Source organism: Phalacrocorax aristotelis, chromosome 6 (genome assembly GCF_949628215.1).
Source record: "Phalacrocorax aristotelis chromosome 6, bGulAri2.1, whole genome shotgun sequence".
In the NCBI taxonomy this organism is placed as follows: domain Eukaryota; kingdom Metazoa; phylum Chordata; class Aves; order Suliformes; family Phalacrocoracidae; genus Phalacrocorax; species Phalacrocorax aristotelis.
The window spans coordinates 47726772-47742703 of record NC_134281.1 but is presented as its reverse complement, the minus strand read 5'-3'; the positions used below and the strand labels follow the sequence as shown (position 1 = coordinate 47742703).

At 38.8% G+C, this 15932-nt stretch overlaps 1 protein-coding gene across 1 annotated transcript in view; it reads right to left on the bottom strand.

Moving 5' to 3' along the window:
- The window catches only part of AGBL4 (AGBL carboxypeptidase 4), a 991536-nt gene that overhangs the window by 260206 nt on the left and 715398 nt on the right, over nucleotides 1–15932 (bottom strand). The gene's annotated exons all lie outside the window — the stretch shown is intronic.

Sequence of the window (15932 nt, the reverse complement as noted above, 5' to 3'; positions counted from 1 at the left end):
CCCAAAAATAAAAACTGAAAACCCAAACAAGCCACCCAAACCCAAAACCTATATGCAAAGAGATCGACTCAAGTTCTCACACCCATTTCATGATCTGCACTAGCACACAAGTGTTTCTTACATCAGCATTTGCCATAGTAAAACCACTTTTGCTTTCCAAGGCTTTTTGCAGATATTTATAAGTATCAGATATTCAATTTGCATCCAGAGAACGGGGGTAAAAGAAAACCATCTTTAGCTTTTGAGGCCCAAAGCAGCTGAAGTTCCCATTACAAGGACCAGAGGGCATTTAGGTATCTCTGCCAGCTCATGGCATGTTTTCATTCTCTCGACTGCTATAGGCACATACTCAAAAAGCCCTCACTGATTTCATGGTCTCTTATGTTTCATATTTCTTTTCAGGTTGTTGGGGTATGGTTTTAGGGGTGGGTTTTTTGTTTGGTTGGAGTATTTTTGATTAGTCACTTGCATGGTACAGAAACAGTATACGCAGTTGTCATTTATCAATTGTTAATTTAGCATAAAAAAAGGCTCAACAAATATTTAGAGAACTTGCACAACAGCAGTCCAGGCCTCAGTGTACTGACCTTCACTCACCAGCACTGAGAGCTAATCCTGAAAGTCTAACTGGTTTATCCTTTGAACAGTTTTTAATGAAGTAGTACAATATGAATAGTTAAAATGGCCTATATATTAATGGCCTTTAATATAGTACAGGATACAAAATGTAACATTGACCCTTAATAATCACAACTTAAAATCTGATCAATTTAAACCCTCCAGGTAGATGATAAAGATGGGGACAGGAAACTTTCAGAATCAAAGACTTGTGGGAAAATCTTCCTCAGAGACAGAGATGCCTCAGTATTTTACTGCTCAAACCCTTTTGTCTGTCTCACTACTACTTCTTGCAAAGGTTTTCCTATTTTCAAGACATTTATTTCTGAAATAAATGCACATAAACACCAAAAATATCTAGTCTGCCATTAGAACAACATGCTCACAGCAGAGCAGAGGACCAAGAAGATAAAGGAGGGTATAGTGGTAAGTCACTGTACATTAGCAAAAGAAAAGTTTTTTCAGGTTGAGAAAACTGATAGAAAAATAGTTATAAGTAATTTATAGTTGTATAATATTATATAAATATATTTATATTTCTGCTTTTTTGTGTAACCTTTTGGTCACCCCTCACACTACACATTCTGTGGGATAAAAATTCTACCATTGTCTTTTGACCATGGCTAGCACTTCTGTATTACTCCAGCCTAATGAAACACAATTGTTATCGTTATCTCCTTAAAGGAGATTGTCAGTTATCCAAAGCATTGGGATAAGAAGAGGAAATAACAAAGTTGGCACAGCAAAAGAAATTGATATGGTGAAATATATTTAAATTGGACAAAGAAGTCACTGTATTTAGGATATATATTTTTGAAAGGTGAAGTTATGAATTAGCATGATATCATCAATACAAAAGAGCTTTTTGAAAATATTAAGATCAAGATGATTCCTAAATAACATGGCAATTGGCGAGTGATCAAAAGACTGGACTATACTGTGGTTTCTTTCTTTCTTTGAGCACATTTAAATGCATCGTTTCATCTCCCACTGTGATTTATACTACTTCTATATAGTCTATATTACAAGAAAGTTTTGGCCTTCAAATCAGAGGGGTCCACTAGGAAGTCAATTATTAACCCAATGAAAAGCTACATGAAAGCCCTCCATCTAATGATTTTTTTCTGGTAGGGATTTGTCGGGAAGTGATGTCCCAGTCAAAAAAGGTGGTGGATGAACGGGATATTTGCAGGCAGCACATTCAAAATTATATATGGACAGAATTAAATTACAACAGAGTCATCAATTTCACTATGTCAAGTTTTCTCATAATTAATAAGGAGACAATTCTCAATTTTCAAAAGTAATATGTACAACGCAAGACCATACACAGTTGTTTCAGAGAAAAGCAGAATGTTTTGCCCATTAAGATTGCCAAGAAATTGTAACATTCAAGCACAATAATTTGAAGTTTTGGCCTTTGCTTTAACATACATACACAGCACACATGCTGGGTACAGCAAAGAAATTCTGGTGCTGCTTTTAGAAATATATATAGCAAATCTGAATTCTAGCATCCATCTGCTTTCTGGTCAAATGACCCATATCCTCTGCCCACACTAAAGGTAGTGCATGTCCACCATCACCTTCATTCATTTAGAAACAAAAATAATAAAAATAGGGAAGAAGCAACTAACAGAGGCTTTCAGTGACATTTTACAGGAAACTCCATACTTATCATCCTAGAGGCCAGGTACATACAAGAACAAATACAGTTACTATATCCTTTCCTCATTCAAATACTTCACAATTTGAAAGAAGTGAGAATAATGATGAAATTAAGAAAAATTGATGTGCAAGAGGAGGAGTGAAGCACATTGGGGTTAAGACTGTTCACCACATAAAATACTGTCACTACCATTAGCCCTCTGTTTATTGTGAACACATACAAGGTTTATTTTTCAAAGGTAGATCCTTTAACCTGCCATGACTGTTTGTTCAAGTGGAGATGATGTGCATACTTCAAGAAACCGCATTTCTAAAGCTAGGAGACAGATGCTGCGGTGATGCTGGGAAAGCATCTACAAAGTTTTGCCCATTTACATCATGCAGGGTAGTAGTCAGTGATGTAGTATCTTCTGTAGCATCTGCTCCCCCTTTCACATTTAATTGCTAACAGCTCCGTACTGGGAATCAAGTTTGTACAAAGAAAACTTTCCAAACCAACCATGATAAACATCCATCTGATTTGTGTTTTACCTGGGGTATCCTGCCTCCCACCCTAATGTACCTAATATCCTCAGGAAACAGCATAATATTAATACAATATTCCAGTGATCCACTTATCTCCACCTAATAGTCCCCTCTCTTCCCTCAGTCCCCTAAGTATGAAGACAAATTGTATATGGTTTTTAAATTCATTCTTTTGGTAATAAAGAAGCTTATCTTATCAGTTATTGCATGCATTAAAGTGCTGTCCCCTGGAGGTATAATTTTCCACTATATCCTGTCCTTATTTTAGTATCTGTTAGACCAAACTATATTTAAAATCTCTGTGTACTAATATCTGACCCTTAGCCTTGAGGTAGGAATGCTGATCCCCAGCTTTATCTGACGATTCTTGTTTTCCTGCAGTTGCCTCTGAAAGTAAATGAAGATTAGTTTGCTTTCAGGGTTTATTGATTAAGCACTGTAAAGGATGGTTGTTGTGAACTAACTTAGGTCATGATCACTTAAATAGGTCTCAGGAGCAAGAATAGTCATTTTCTTGCAAAGATAACTGAAACCACATAACCACATATGCAAGATAAACACACACAGGTTTTAGGGGTAGCTGGTCCTTTGTGTTATAAATAAATACCATACAGAGAAGTGTGTTTCCCCTCCTTTACAAACTCTCTCACCACTTTCCCTTAAGCTCAGGAAAGGAAATGGTGGTGATCATAATCTCTGAGATGCTACTGTGCGGTCACATATTTTCTTCTTACACAGTGGCTTTCATCAGGGATCCCAAATTACTTTTCGAACACTGATTAATCCCTACCTGTGAGATAAGCATTCTCATAACACAGGAGGACACAGTTTTCAACAGCTTATCCAAGGACACAGAGTTCATGAGCTCTAGAGCTGGTAACTGAACCCAGCCTTGGCTGAGGAGCAGAGTAGGTGATCTCCAGAGGACCCTTCAAACCTACGCTATTCTGTGCAATCCTGTGCAAGCACATCACCCCTCACTTAAAATCATTTCATAAACACCTTCATGTGATTATTAAAGACAATCATCATGGGTTTCAAAATAAAATCTGTACATCCTACAGGAGCAGCAGTGGGCAGGAATATGGCCTCAGGCTGGAAAGACATTATGTTGGAGGAGGCTGGGTAGAGTGGGCCTAACAAGGATTTAGGGCTTAAATTGGTTCCTGCTGAAGAGAACAACAGATCGTCTATCACCTCCCAATAGAGTCAAACCCCAGATCTAACCCCAGGCCCCTGGGGACAAGCATGAATAACAATTTCCACTGAAGAACACCACTCACTATTAACTTCTAGACAGTGAAAGGACAGAAACATGAACTTGGTGTTTGTGTCTGTGGTCTATGAAATTCTGCATCACCAGTGTGAAATAATTAAGCTTAACACTAGGGAAAAAGCACAGAACTGTCAATTAACTTGTACACAGTAACCATTTCTCAAATCTGTGCTTAATATTTAAGTAACTTCTCATGAACTAAGCATGTTTAGAAAGTATCTGGCAGGTATTGGCAGAAATCCTACATAAATATGCAAAAATATTTAGTATTTTTGTAGAAGATGAAGATGACTTTTGAATTGCTTAATAAAGTGCTGTTTAAAATACAAAACTAAACAGCAGTAAACCACATTACAATCTGAGATAAACCAGATTATAAAGAAGCTATGTAGGAAAGTAACATTTTAAGTATGCACAGAAATACAAGTTCAAGAAAATGCGCAAAACATTAGATGAATGACAAAAATCAGTGCAGCTTATTTGAGTACTGCTTTGTTTAATAAACAAATACCCAATAATTTAATAAGCTGTACCCAACATTTTTCTCATCCTGTATCCACAAAAAAACCCTCTCCTGTGACCAGAAACCCAACCCACGTAGCAATTCCTCACCCTTCCTCCCCTCTTTGTCAATGCACTCATTATGCCATCCTAATTTCTTGCCTTAAGTTCGTACACTTACTATTAAACATAGTTATTGGACTCTACCCTTCAGCACAAAATGCCAGTTTCAGGTATTTCTTTCAGATTCAATACAGATTTCTCTGGTGTGTAGTCAGTAAGCATGACAGAAAGACTGACTCCAAGTGAATGGATATGTCACTACACGACTCTCCTTTCCACTTACTCCTACTCCTTTGACCATCTAAGAGAAAAAAAAAAAAAAGAGTCAGAATTCATGATAGGGTTTTTTTCCTAGGTCCTTTAAGGAACAAACATCATGGGTCTTATACTAAATTTTAAGTAAAATTATGACTAAATTTTGTGTGTCGTCTCCCCCCCCCCACCCAAGACTCTGAAACCAACTGTGCTGGCTGACCTTCATATCTAACAAGATCCAGTTCAGCTGAACAGTTTCTGGTTATGCTTAGCACCGACACTCTTCAGGCTGCCTAGCAATTTGTAGATTACAATCATTATTATCTTAATATCTAAAAATCTTTAGGTGGTATTGCGAAACAAACCTTGAGAAAAGATGCAATAAGCATTTCAAAACCAATACATGGGAAACAGCACAAGAGAGGGCTTTGAGCTAACATCTGTTGTGCAGGAACATGTGTCAACACACATCTACCCTTCACAGAACAGCAAGGCGGGGGGGGATATCTGTATGCATTATAATGAAATTTTCCTTTTCACTTGAAGGTGGAGGAGCTTATTCCCTGAATTCTGAGGCTGAAATAAAAAATCTAAACCGAAACTAAAAAGAATCCAAATCCAAACTAAAAAGAATCCAAATCCAAACTAAAAAGAATCCAAATCCAAACTAAAAAGAATTCAAATCCAAACTCTTGGAAATATTAAAAAGCCTGAAATCAGATGTAACCTCTCAGGATGTTCTGTTGGACTAAGGGTTGACAACTGATATTTTCTGGCCTCAGAAGCTGATCGCAGGTAGGATTTAAGGCAACTGTCACGTCAAACCCATTCTCTTCAGTACACCTCTTGTCTTACAAGGAAAAGAATATAAAGGGTTTTATATATGTATATATATACACACACAGGCTAGCACTTCAAACTGATTATAAGAGTACCTGCACAAAAAAAATCTTGTCTTGTAAAACTCCTAAATTAATGATAGTCAGTAAAAAAAGATGTGAGGGACCATATTCAAGGGAGAAAGGACTGTGTAAGCAGAGTTCATCATTACCCTAATATCTAAATTTGGAAAGAACAGTAAAAGCCACTCACACTTAGTTCTTTGATATGGTTCAGCCAAACATCTAAAGAAACACAAATGCTTAGAAAAGCTCCTTCATACCTCTCTACTTTCTGCTATTCCATCTTAGGATTGAGTTGGAAATTATCCTGTTTATTTCATAAACAGCCCATTAATATTCTCTGACACTGAATAGGATTTTTGGGTACATTTCCCCTTTGCAAAATATGGTCACTCTTGTTCAGTAATAATTGCATCCACTTGATTTTCCTATAAGTAAGAACACACAACACAGTCAGGAGACCCTCACTCACCCTTTGCCTCTGAACCTACTCCTCCTCCAATTCTCAAAATGCCACCATTTGTTTGACTTTCTGCAACAGTCTGGTCTGAATTTCAGTGGCAGGTGTGCAAAGCCAGCTTCACTCATGTCAGCAGAAATACATGGAGCATTCAAAGATAAAAGCTCACGCACACGATCAAGTTGTTGAGGCCTGAGAAGCTGCCATGTATCAGCTGAGACTATTGCTGTGGCTCAGCATGCTAAACTGTTGAAGTAAATTCTCTTAGCTTAAATCTCAGCAAAAGGTGTTTGGGCAGAATGATGCTACTGCTGCTGACCAGCGTGGCATAAGGAATGCCCCAGAGGCAACTAGCATGGCTCTCCTGATGCTGGGTACCTGGATAAGCAGATGTAATTTAGTCAGGTGTCAAATTCATGTACTTTTTCAGCTGCTACATGTGCATGAGCGTACACAGCATGTGTATATGCTATGTATATTATATAGCACAAGGTAACATTTTAAGGCATTATCCTCAAAAATCCTCACTGCATATTTGGGTAAATGTCTGAGGTGTTGAAGGCACTAAAGACTTGTTATACTCAGATGTTTTTAGCAAGTTCTGCCTACAGATCCCTCAATAGTTCTGGTTCAAGATCTTAATGCTTATTTCTTTAACACAAGCTTCTTAGCTGACAGAAAAAACAAACAAACAAAAAGCTTTTCCCCTAAGCAAAATACTTAACTGCTGGAAAGATGTTTAACTTTCCCTTTGTTCTTAGTCTTGGAGAGGAGGGGGAAGGAGCTGAAATTTCCTGGTCCAAGTTACTCTCATCATGCTGCATCAGAGCTGGCTAAATCAGTCACGCTGCATTACGTTACATGGCTGATTTAGCCTCATATGATGAGTCACTGCAGTCAAGCGTCAGCAAAGAGATGTGCTACTTAAGGGAAAAAAAAAAAAACCGAGGGCAGGTGCTGTGTGGCTAGTTTTGCCTTTAAAATTGACTTTTTTTTTTTAATTATGTATTAAAGCATGGTAGGAAGATATTTGATCAGCTGTGACTGTTCCAAAAAAATGGTAACAATCATCTTTATTCTTCATTAATTTGTGACTGGAGGGCCCCAGTAAGGGTGGGACTGTTGCAGTAAGCACTACGCATTTGTGTGGGGAAAGGCAGTGCCAATATTCCCTGTCGTCTTGAAACACCAGCATAAGCAGGGGAAAGAAAGAGCTCAGAGCGGTAGGAGTCTGCCTCAGGGTTCCCAGTCCCTTGACTGTAATAGCCCCCTAAAACACCAAAATGTAAAAAATTAGTTTTCCAGATGTTTTCAAAACGATGTGGAGGAAGGAGAAAAGGAAAGCTGAGAGGCAAAGATACAGGCTTTGTCAATTAACAAGACAAGCAGAAAAGTCAACTTTTAGTGACTTGACACCTCACCCTTCCCCATTTAGGCAGCCTTGTCTCTACAGATACAGGGACTTTGACAAGAGTTCCCCAAACCTTCCTGCCCAATAAAAATGGCAGTGCTTAGGCTTCTTGTCAAGCACATCACCTGTGTGCTATAGAAAGGCAGATGAAGATTAAACAGGTCACTGGCATGCTTTAGTGGAACACAGACCCCATTCCCTGGCAGAAAAGGCTTTTTGGCACTTAAAGTAATGTTTTGGTTTGTATTTCTCCAGCATCCAGAGTCTGTATTTCAGTGCTCACAGATCACAGTATAATCCTGGAAAACTATATGAATTATTCTCCCAAGACAGATCTCCTCTTCCCCCTTTTTTTTCCTACCTTCATTTCCTACTTCCTCTCATTTGCTTTTAGATGCCTGGGTAGATTTAGATTAATCTCAGGGCTGAAATGTTACTCTGAAGGGTTGTATTAATGCCTTATCTAGCTACTGCATCCTACTGTAATTCATGTACGTTGGTAATAAAAAATAATCCTCTGGGAAAATATAGTGGGGAATGGATTTTTTTTCCTCTGTGACTGTCAGCACATTTTCATTCTAAAGAAAACTTAAAAAGAGTTTCTAAAAAGATATTGCAGTAGAAACCTTTAATGGGCATATCTCTAGGTAGCTGATCATCCCAGTTCGCTAAAGGCACAGTCTGTTTTCAGTCTAAAATAAAGAGAGTGGGGAAGTGCAAAACCAAAATATTAACTACATCCCACGTATTTTTTTCCTTCATTATTACTTTGCAGTTTTTAGTTTAAGAAGCCAGAGATCAGAGTTTTCCACATAATGCAGAACCTATTCAAGTACCACTTAATCACTTACCAACAGCTAAATGAGCACTCTAAAAAGACCCAGTCCTGTCCTCTTCACATAAGCATAATGTATCAGAACCCAGGTGCACCACTTCTAAAAAGCAGAGTTAACACCAATTTTTCCTACTGTTAAGTCTCATTTAAGCAGCTTTCTAAAATAAGCATATTCTAATTGAACTGCTTACAGTGCTTGACAGCATCTTTTGCTACAGAAAACTTAAAGTGAATTTTCTATTTCTAAAAAGACAGCTAGGAAAAATAAAAAAAAAGGCAGTTCATTCAAGGCCATAAGAGATCACACATTTTCCACAGAATTAATATGCATGATGTAGATCAAACAACTAGGTGATAATTTTTAACACTATTTATTTACAGAGTATATTAGTGGAGGAAAGAAAAAGAATTTTCCTTTGCCCCACTACACACACTGACACGAACAAGTAATCATTCAAATGCTTTTAAGAGATGCAGTCTTGCTTGTACAACTCTGTGGATTCGGAGAAATGAATGTAGATTACAGCAGCAATATAGAAGCTATAAATACACATACTCTGCCAGTCACATCTGGTGGAGTTTTTTAATATAAGATCATGGTATTGATATATTTCTTCTTGTAGATGATTTAAACAGTTATTTAGAATGTCAAGATTAAAAATAGTCTTTTAAAGAGCAGGTAAAGGTATGATTCCTTGATTTTCTTCGCTATACTTTCTAGACATATATTTTACCTCAGAAAAAACCTGCTTACTTATGGAATATCCCAGCCATTGATCAAAGATGAGGCCTTTAAACAAATAGGAAGCTTAAAATAAATGGTATCATCTGGGAAAATAAAATCAAACAACACACCAATTAATTCAAATGAGTGTTTTGCTAGAAAGGATTAATCTTAACACAATTTGAATTTCAAAGTTAAGGTCATCCTCCCAAATTTCCTAACTGTTCATGCCTATCATATCTGCATTTTCTAGACAACCTCATGTTTTTGACTGGTTTACAGTTAAAGTGGGGAAGGGGGATAGGGGTAAAAAAAAAAAAAAATAGGCATGTGTTAATTGACTTGTTCTCAAACAAGGATACAGCAAATCTTCCCTGTCCTAGCTCAACCCAAGAAACCCTGATCACTTGACATTTCACAGCTTCATCTAGCTCAAAATGGGAAAGATCGCTAAGCTCTTAAGTTGTCAAATGACACCACTTTCTTCCTAGTTTTAATGATTATTCTTTTAGCTTTCTTTAAACTCCTCAGTTCCTGACATTCTGTCTGCCCCCCTCCACCACCTCAAATAAATAACAAAACAATAGGAAAATATATGGAAATCCACTCTCACAGCAAAGATGTATCTTCACAGCAGAATAGAAATCACTCAGGATTTCCTCCAATTATGTTAGTCTATGTCTTCTGCTGTAACTGGTAGAGGAATCATAGAAGAATTCAGATATGAAAAGACCTCTGGCTGTCTCTAGTCAAACCCACTACTTCAGAAGGGCTAACTTCGAAGTTGAATTCAGTTAAGTCAAGGTGTCTCATTCCCATGCAATTTTAGGTCCTAAATCAGGTCATCTAGCTCAGAAAGAAAGATTTTGCACTGTAGAAAGTTGTTTTTGCAGTCTTCCTCTCTTGTTTTCAGCAAACACCAACGTGGCATTTGGAGACTACCGCCATTTATATAGCTGAGTTCACAGGATTCAGTGATCCTGTTTGGTAGGACCTTATTTAACAGCTGTACCTGGTGAGCAGAATATCAACGCTTCCATTTTCCAGAGCAGAGCAGCAACTACTAGCCCACATAAAAGACTTATGATGATAGCACAGTCAAGGAGTCCCATTTTGTTTGCAAGCTACCTCAGTAGTATATGTGGCAGGTGGAAACCCAGGTGAGCTGGTACCAAATACACATTCTCTTCTCCAGCATCTCAGGGTAACTGTGCATGGTACAGCTGTTCTGCAGGCAGAGCTAAGCTGCACAACTTGTGCTTCCATCTGCAAGTCTCAACAGGTCATACTAACATTGACAACTTCACAGCAGCCATTTTTTCCACACAAACCACAATTTTCTTGAATAAATTCTCCAGCGGATGGCAATCTAGTAAGATTTTCTCTTGCCCCCTGTGTTTATCAAACATTTATTTTTGTCATTGCAAAGAAAATATCACTTTAATTCCCATTTTCACTTTTAAGTACCTCTGTGTTCCTCTGGGGGAAAAGCTGCACCTTTCTGTTCTATAACTTAATTTTTTTAGGAATTTCTTGCCCCCCCCCCCCCAAATCTGAAATGGAGGAGAATAATTGGCAGAGTTTTCTGTTGTGTTTATCTACAATTAGATTGTGCTAAGCACAAAAAGAGTAAGTTTCAGAGGTGGTGAAATTGGCTAAAAGCCTGCCTTCCTCAGCAAATTCTGAATCACTCTACAATTTAACTTAAATAAGTTTGATGTTGCAGGTAATAAGATAAAATAAATAAAAACATATTCCAAGCAAGTATAGTGTATGCAGAGTTACACAGCCCAAGAATTTGGCCCTGTATATATTTATTACTTAACATAAGCAGTAGCATATATAGCACTAAAAAACAGGACCTTTCAGATCGAGATGAACAAAGTAAGAGATAGATCTTGCCTAGCTGTAAACCTTAAAGCAGCACTAGCAAATGCAACTTTTTAAAGGTAACACCACAAGGCTGTCCAGAGCAGTACATAACACAACTCATCTTTATTAGGAGACCAACATCATTTTTTCTTGGGGGAAACTAACTATATCCAAAAAAGAATGGGAAAAGAGAGAGAAAAATCACTTAATCTTTCAAGAGATGGAAGCAGATCTATGTGAAAGCTAGCATGGAAGAAGGCATGATGAGAGCTGGTGATCAAAGAGGGAGATGTTATAAGCAGAACATGCGAACATGGCAAAGAAAAGGAGCTCAGGAATAAAAAGATATGCCAGACACTTACAGGTAAAGGTAATCCAAGCTTCGTTTGGGGTAATGTAAAATTCTTGCATTCAAAAGTCCACCTGACTATCCTAAAAAAGAGGCAAGTCTCTAAACTGTATCTGCCAGATTATAAGTAAATCTTTAAAAGGATCTTACTTTACCCACTGAAATGAGCAATGAATCTTCCATTTAGCATGATGCACTTCAAAAGCTAGTATCATTCTTGGAATAATATTACAGTGCGCACAAAGCTATTTCTCAGGCCATAATCAAATACCAAAATTGGTTCTGATGGAACGTGCAATTGCTCACCCTAGACAACACTCGCTGTCCAAACAGATAGGGATTTTGCAGCTAGAGAGCAATTTTTTAATTTATTATTTTTTAATCATCAGTGCAGTCATCTCATTAATATGAGCCAAAAGGAACTTGACCTAACATGATATACTATGTCAAAAATGAACAAAAGACCATTCCTTTCTAATCAGCAACAATTTTCAATTAAAGTGTCGACATTTGGATTCAAACTTATTGCAAGAGACTTACTCTAGTGAATAACCTGGCTCTCCTAAGCTAGTCAGTCTTATGTGAATAAGAGATCAAAGTCAATCTGTAATTAATTATTCCTTCAGACAATCATACACTATGTATGTACCACAGAAAAAGCATGCAAAAGGACTGGGTGCTAGATCCTGGTCTCAGGTCCTAACATCCCATTGGAGTAAACTTTGTAAGAATTTGACTCGCTTCTATGGATTGCTCAGAATTTCCATTTTTATTGATGATCTTTCGGCTTTGTTATACTGTCTGTGTTTTAAGGTAGCCTAGACTTGCTGGGCCCAGATGTACTCAAGGCAACAGCAAAAATTAAGGATAACATTTTCATGCATGCTTGGCATTACAGAGACCTTCAGTCCACTTCCAGGACTTCCAGTATTTCATGTAAATAGGCCTGAGCCAGAGAAGCCTTACGAGAAGACACTGCTGAGCATACTGCCACCAGTGCACATTTTTCAAGAAGTTAATGCAATAAGTAACAGTATCTAGAAGTTTGGCAGAGAAAAAGAGGTCATCACATGTTTGGCAACACATCATTAACTTGCTAATTATGCACTAATGGACATCTGATATTTCAGAACCACTACTTGATGCAATTACATTCCACTTTCCTAGATAAAAGGAAAGATGTAACAGCACTACATCATCCACCTGCTGCATTTTTGTACATATTTTAAAGCCCACTTAGAATAAATTAAGCACTTCTACCCACCACTGCTATCAGGCAACACAAATAAAACTAGTTTTAGTATTTTAAAAAAATTAAAAAATATATAAAAACCTTTGATCATCAACCAGTCTTAGGTACTGGGTATTAGAAATAGCTGCTTACTGAAAGACTTCTCCAGACCCCTAAGGTAATGAATTACAAGGTTTGGACCAAAAACTCTGTAATTATGCCAAATTCTGCTGCATGTCCATTAGACCCAGGTCCACAATGTTTAAGCCTATGCTTACAAAATAATAGTGCTTTAATGTTTTATCTCATGATTAGTTGTACATGCACCTATTCTGTTAGCTGCGGTAGTAATAGCACAGTTAGCCATGGCAGGAGGAAATGCTGACTCCAGCTTTCAGCTTAAACAAAAAATAAACAACAAAAAAAACCCTAAAAACCCAAACAAACAAAACCACAAGACACCCCACCCCTCCAAAAAAAAGAGGAAAAAAAAAAAAAAACCACAAAAAGGGGAGAAACACCACATCTCAATTATTTTTCCTGCTAATCCAAAAGTACCTGAAAAGCAGCCACACGCTGCCTACTGCCTCACTGCTGGACGGTTTTATCATCACCATTTTCACAGCACTGAAAAAGTTTCTCCTGTGGTATGTTTTGCACAAATATAATGGATATCTGCTTCCACTTAATGTTTATCTCCTGCTTGCTTCCACACGTGGCAGACTGTGCCTCGCAGGGAAACCAGGGACATCTTGCCTGGATGTCTACAGGATGACTGTGGAAGTAACAGCCACTGAGGAATTCTGTTATCCTTGGGTTCCTGAATGCCTGCACCAACGGCAGGGTCTTTAAAGTGGCAGTCATAGCACCTGGATTCCTCCTCTTCCGCTTTCCCCTGGCATAGCATACTCCCCATACTGCACCGTTCAGCAGAAGTCATTTTACCGCAATTGACTTTCATTTACTCCAGGTGTCGGGGGGGGGGGTGAGGAATCTTTTCCTTTGGAGCACCTTCCAAAGCCTCACAAATGCAACAGTGTCTCATATGGACTTCAATGAATTGAAGTTGCTAATTAATGTTGTGTTTTATGATGGCACTGGAATCCCCTTAGAGAATACAGCTTCTACTCCCACATTCTTCACAGACTTCCATTTTAATCTGTAAGTATCTGAATAACTTCAGAGCCCTCTGATCTGTACAAAGGGGTACCTGATGCTGATAGACTGATGACTGTTAACCCCTAACACCGCCAGAAGGAAATCCCAGCTCCAAGCATGGCACTGAGGCTCCCCATGTAACACCTGAGGAGGTGAATCAGACCATGCAAGGAGCAGACAGCAGCACCCTGAGAAACTCTGAAGAGAACAGCAGGTCCCAAACGCTGCCTGCTCTGGCTAAGGTGGATTTTCTTCCAGTGGAGAGCGTATAGTGACCTTATACCCATCTCCTGTGCAAGGACAGGAAGAGAAACCTAGATCACCTTTCTCCAAGCTAGGTGGTCTTCTCACAAGCCATGACAACCATGCTTAGCCTCCTTCACCAGTGAACATTGATTTTTTTTTTTTTTTTTAAAATGGAGAAGTTCTGGCAGGGCCGAGGAAGTGCTACACAAGTAGCACTTTTGCAATTTTCTAATTTCTAGCTGAAATGTTAGTGCCTGTTAATGCCAGATATATACAAGGTGTGGTGTGTGGCCCCAAAGGCCTGTTGTGAAAGAAGTGCCCTGTTCTGGATCTTCAGCCAGGTAAGCCACCTTTTCCTACTCCTCACAAGTAACAACTTGAAGACTTTGTCAGGCTCTCATGTGCCACCATCATGGAGAAAACATCAATAGGCACTTTGCGTGCAATACCTGAAATACAGCATCAGCCTTTCAGGTAGGACTAACCCAGTGCAGCTCAGATATGAAAAAGTATTTATACAGCATCCCAAAAATGGTTTTAAAACATTTAAGAACTGCATAGTGCATCCAAAGGAAGAATTTAGCCCCAGTGAAACAGATTGAACCCCATTAGGAAAGGCCTGTTTACATTTGAGACCCAAAGGGCTTTTTTCAGAGTTACTAGCATCCTCAGATGATTTTGCTACCATGATTTATATATAGCTGGGGAAGACCTTAGATGAAAATCACATGTGGATATCTGCAGTGCTGCCAGGTGGCCTCTGGAGGGAAGAAAGTACTGTGAAACTTCTGGAATGGTTTAAAGCTCTAAGTCCCTACAAGGCAATTTGGATTACATGATGTCCCATAGCAACATGCTGTTCTTGAATACACAAAGCATAAATATAGCAAATCGAGTTAATAGGTTTTGTACTGCACATCTTGTTTTGTTTGCAGGCAGTGCTACTAGAAACAGCTTCCAATACAGTCCGACTTTTTTCATGATTCTTTTGGTCCAGCTCATGGCTGTTTATGTAAATATCCATTTTAGAGTGGCAATTGTAAAAAGCAATTGCAAATTAGCAAGCACTGTCGAAGGACTGGAAGGGACTGCTTGGACCAGCTTCCTCCTCCACCCCAGACAATCGTGTAAGAAAAGCCAGGATCAAAAAGGCCCTTAATGATATCTACTTCCCCCCTTTCTTCTCTGCCCCTTCATGCGAGCTTCTCAAAGCATGTTTCATCTGCCAGATCTGATGCTGAACTGGAAGGTGTCAGTCAGCACTCATCACCAACTAAATGCCAAGGACCATGTATAAAGAGCACTGCAACCCACAGCATACAGGCAGAGCCTCATGGAAGAGGGCATCAAGGCTGATACACCTACCGTAAGACAAAAGCATGGTCTTAAAATCTAGTCTCGTTTTTACATCTTAGTGGACACAGATCCCCACTAACTGCAATTCTATATGTTCTGCAACCCTAGAGACCATACAAGTCTAGCTAGACAAAGATAATCAGGATAACGGTCATCACTGTAATGTAGGTTGTCTGAACGGTCAAGTAACATCCGTTCATATAACAATAGATTAAAAAACCAAAGCAAAAAAAAAAAGCCACACCAAAAAGCCCCATGAAGGCAACACGCTCAACTTCTGATGAAACAGCAAGTCCAGTGGGCTGAGGAAGTGCCCAGACCTGCAAACCATTGCAGGCTGGGCAGGAACTAAACGGGTAGGAGGCACAGGCAGGGGACTGAGAAAGTTCCTCAGGTCAGACTGCATCTGGAAAGGCAGCTCAGAAACTGGCAGTGAGTAACATTTGGTTCTGCTCCATTCAGTAGACCAGGGTAACATGTTA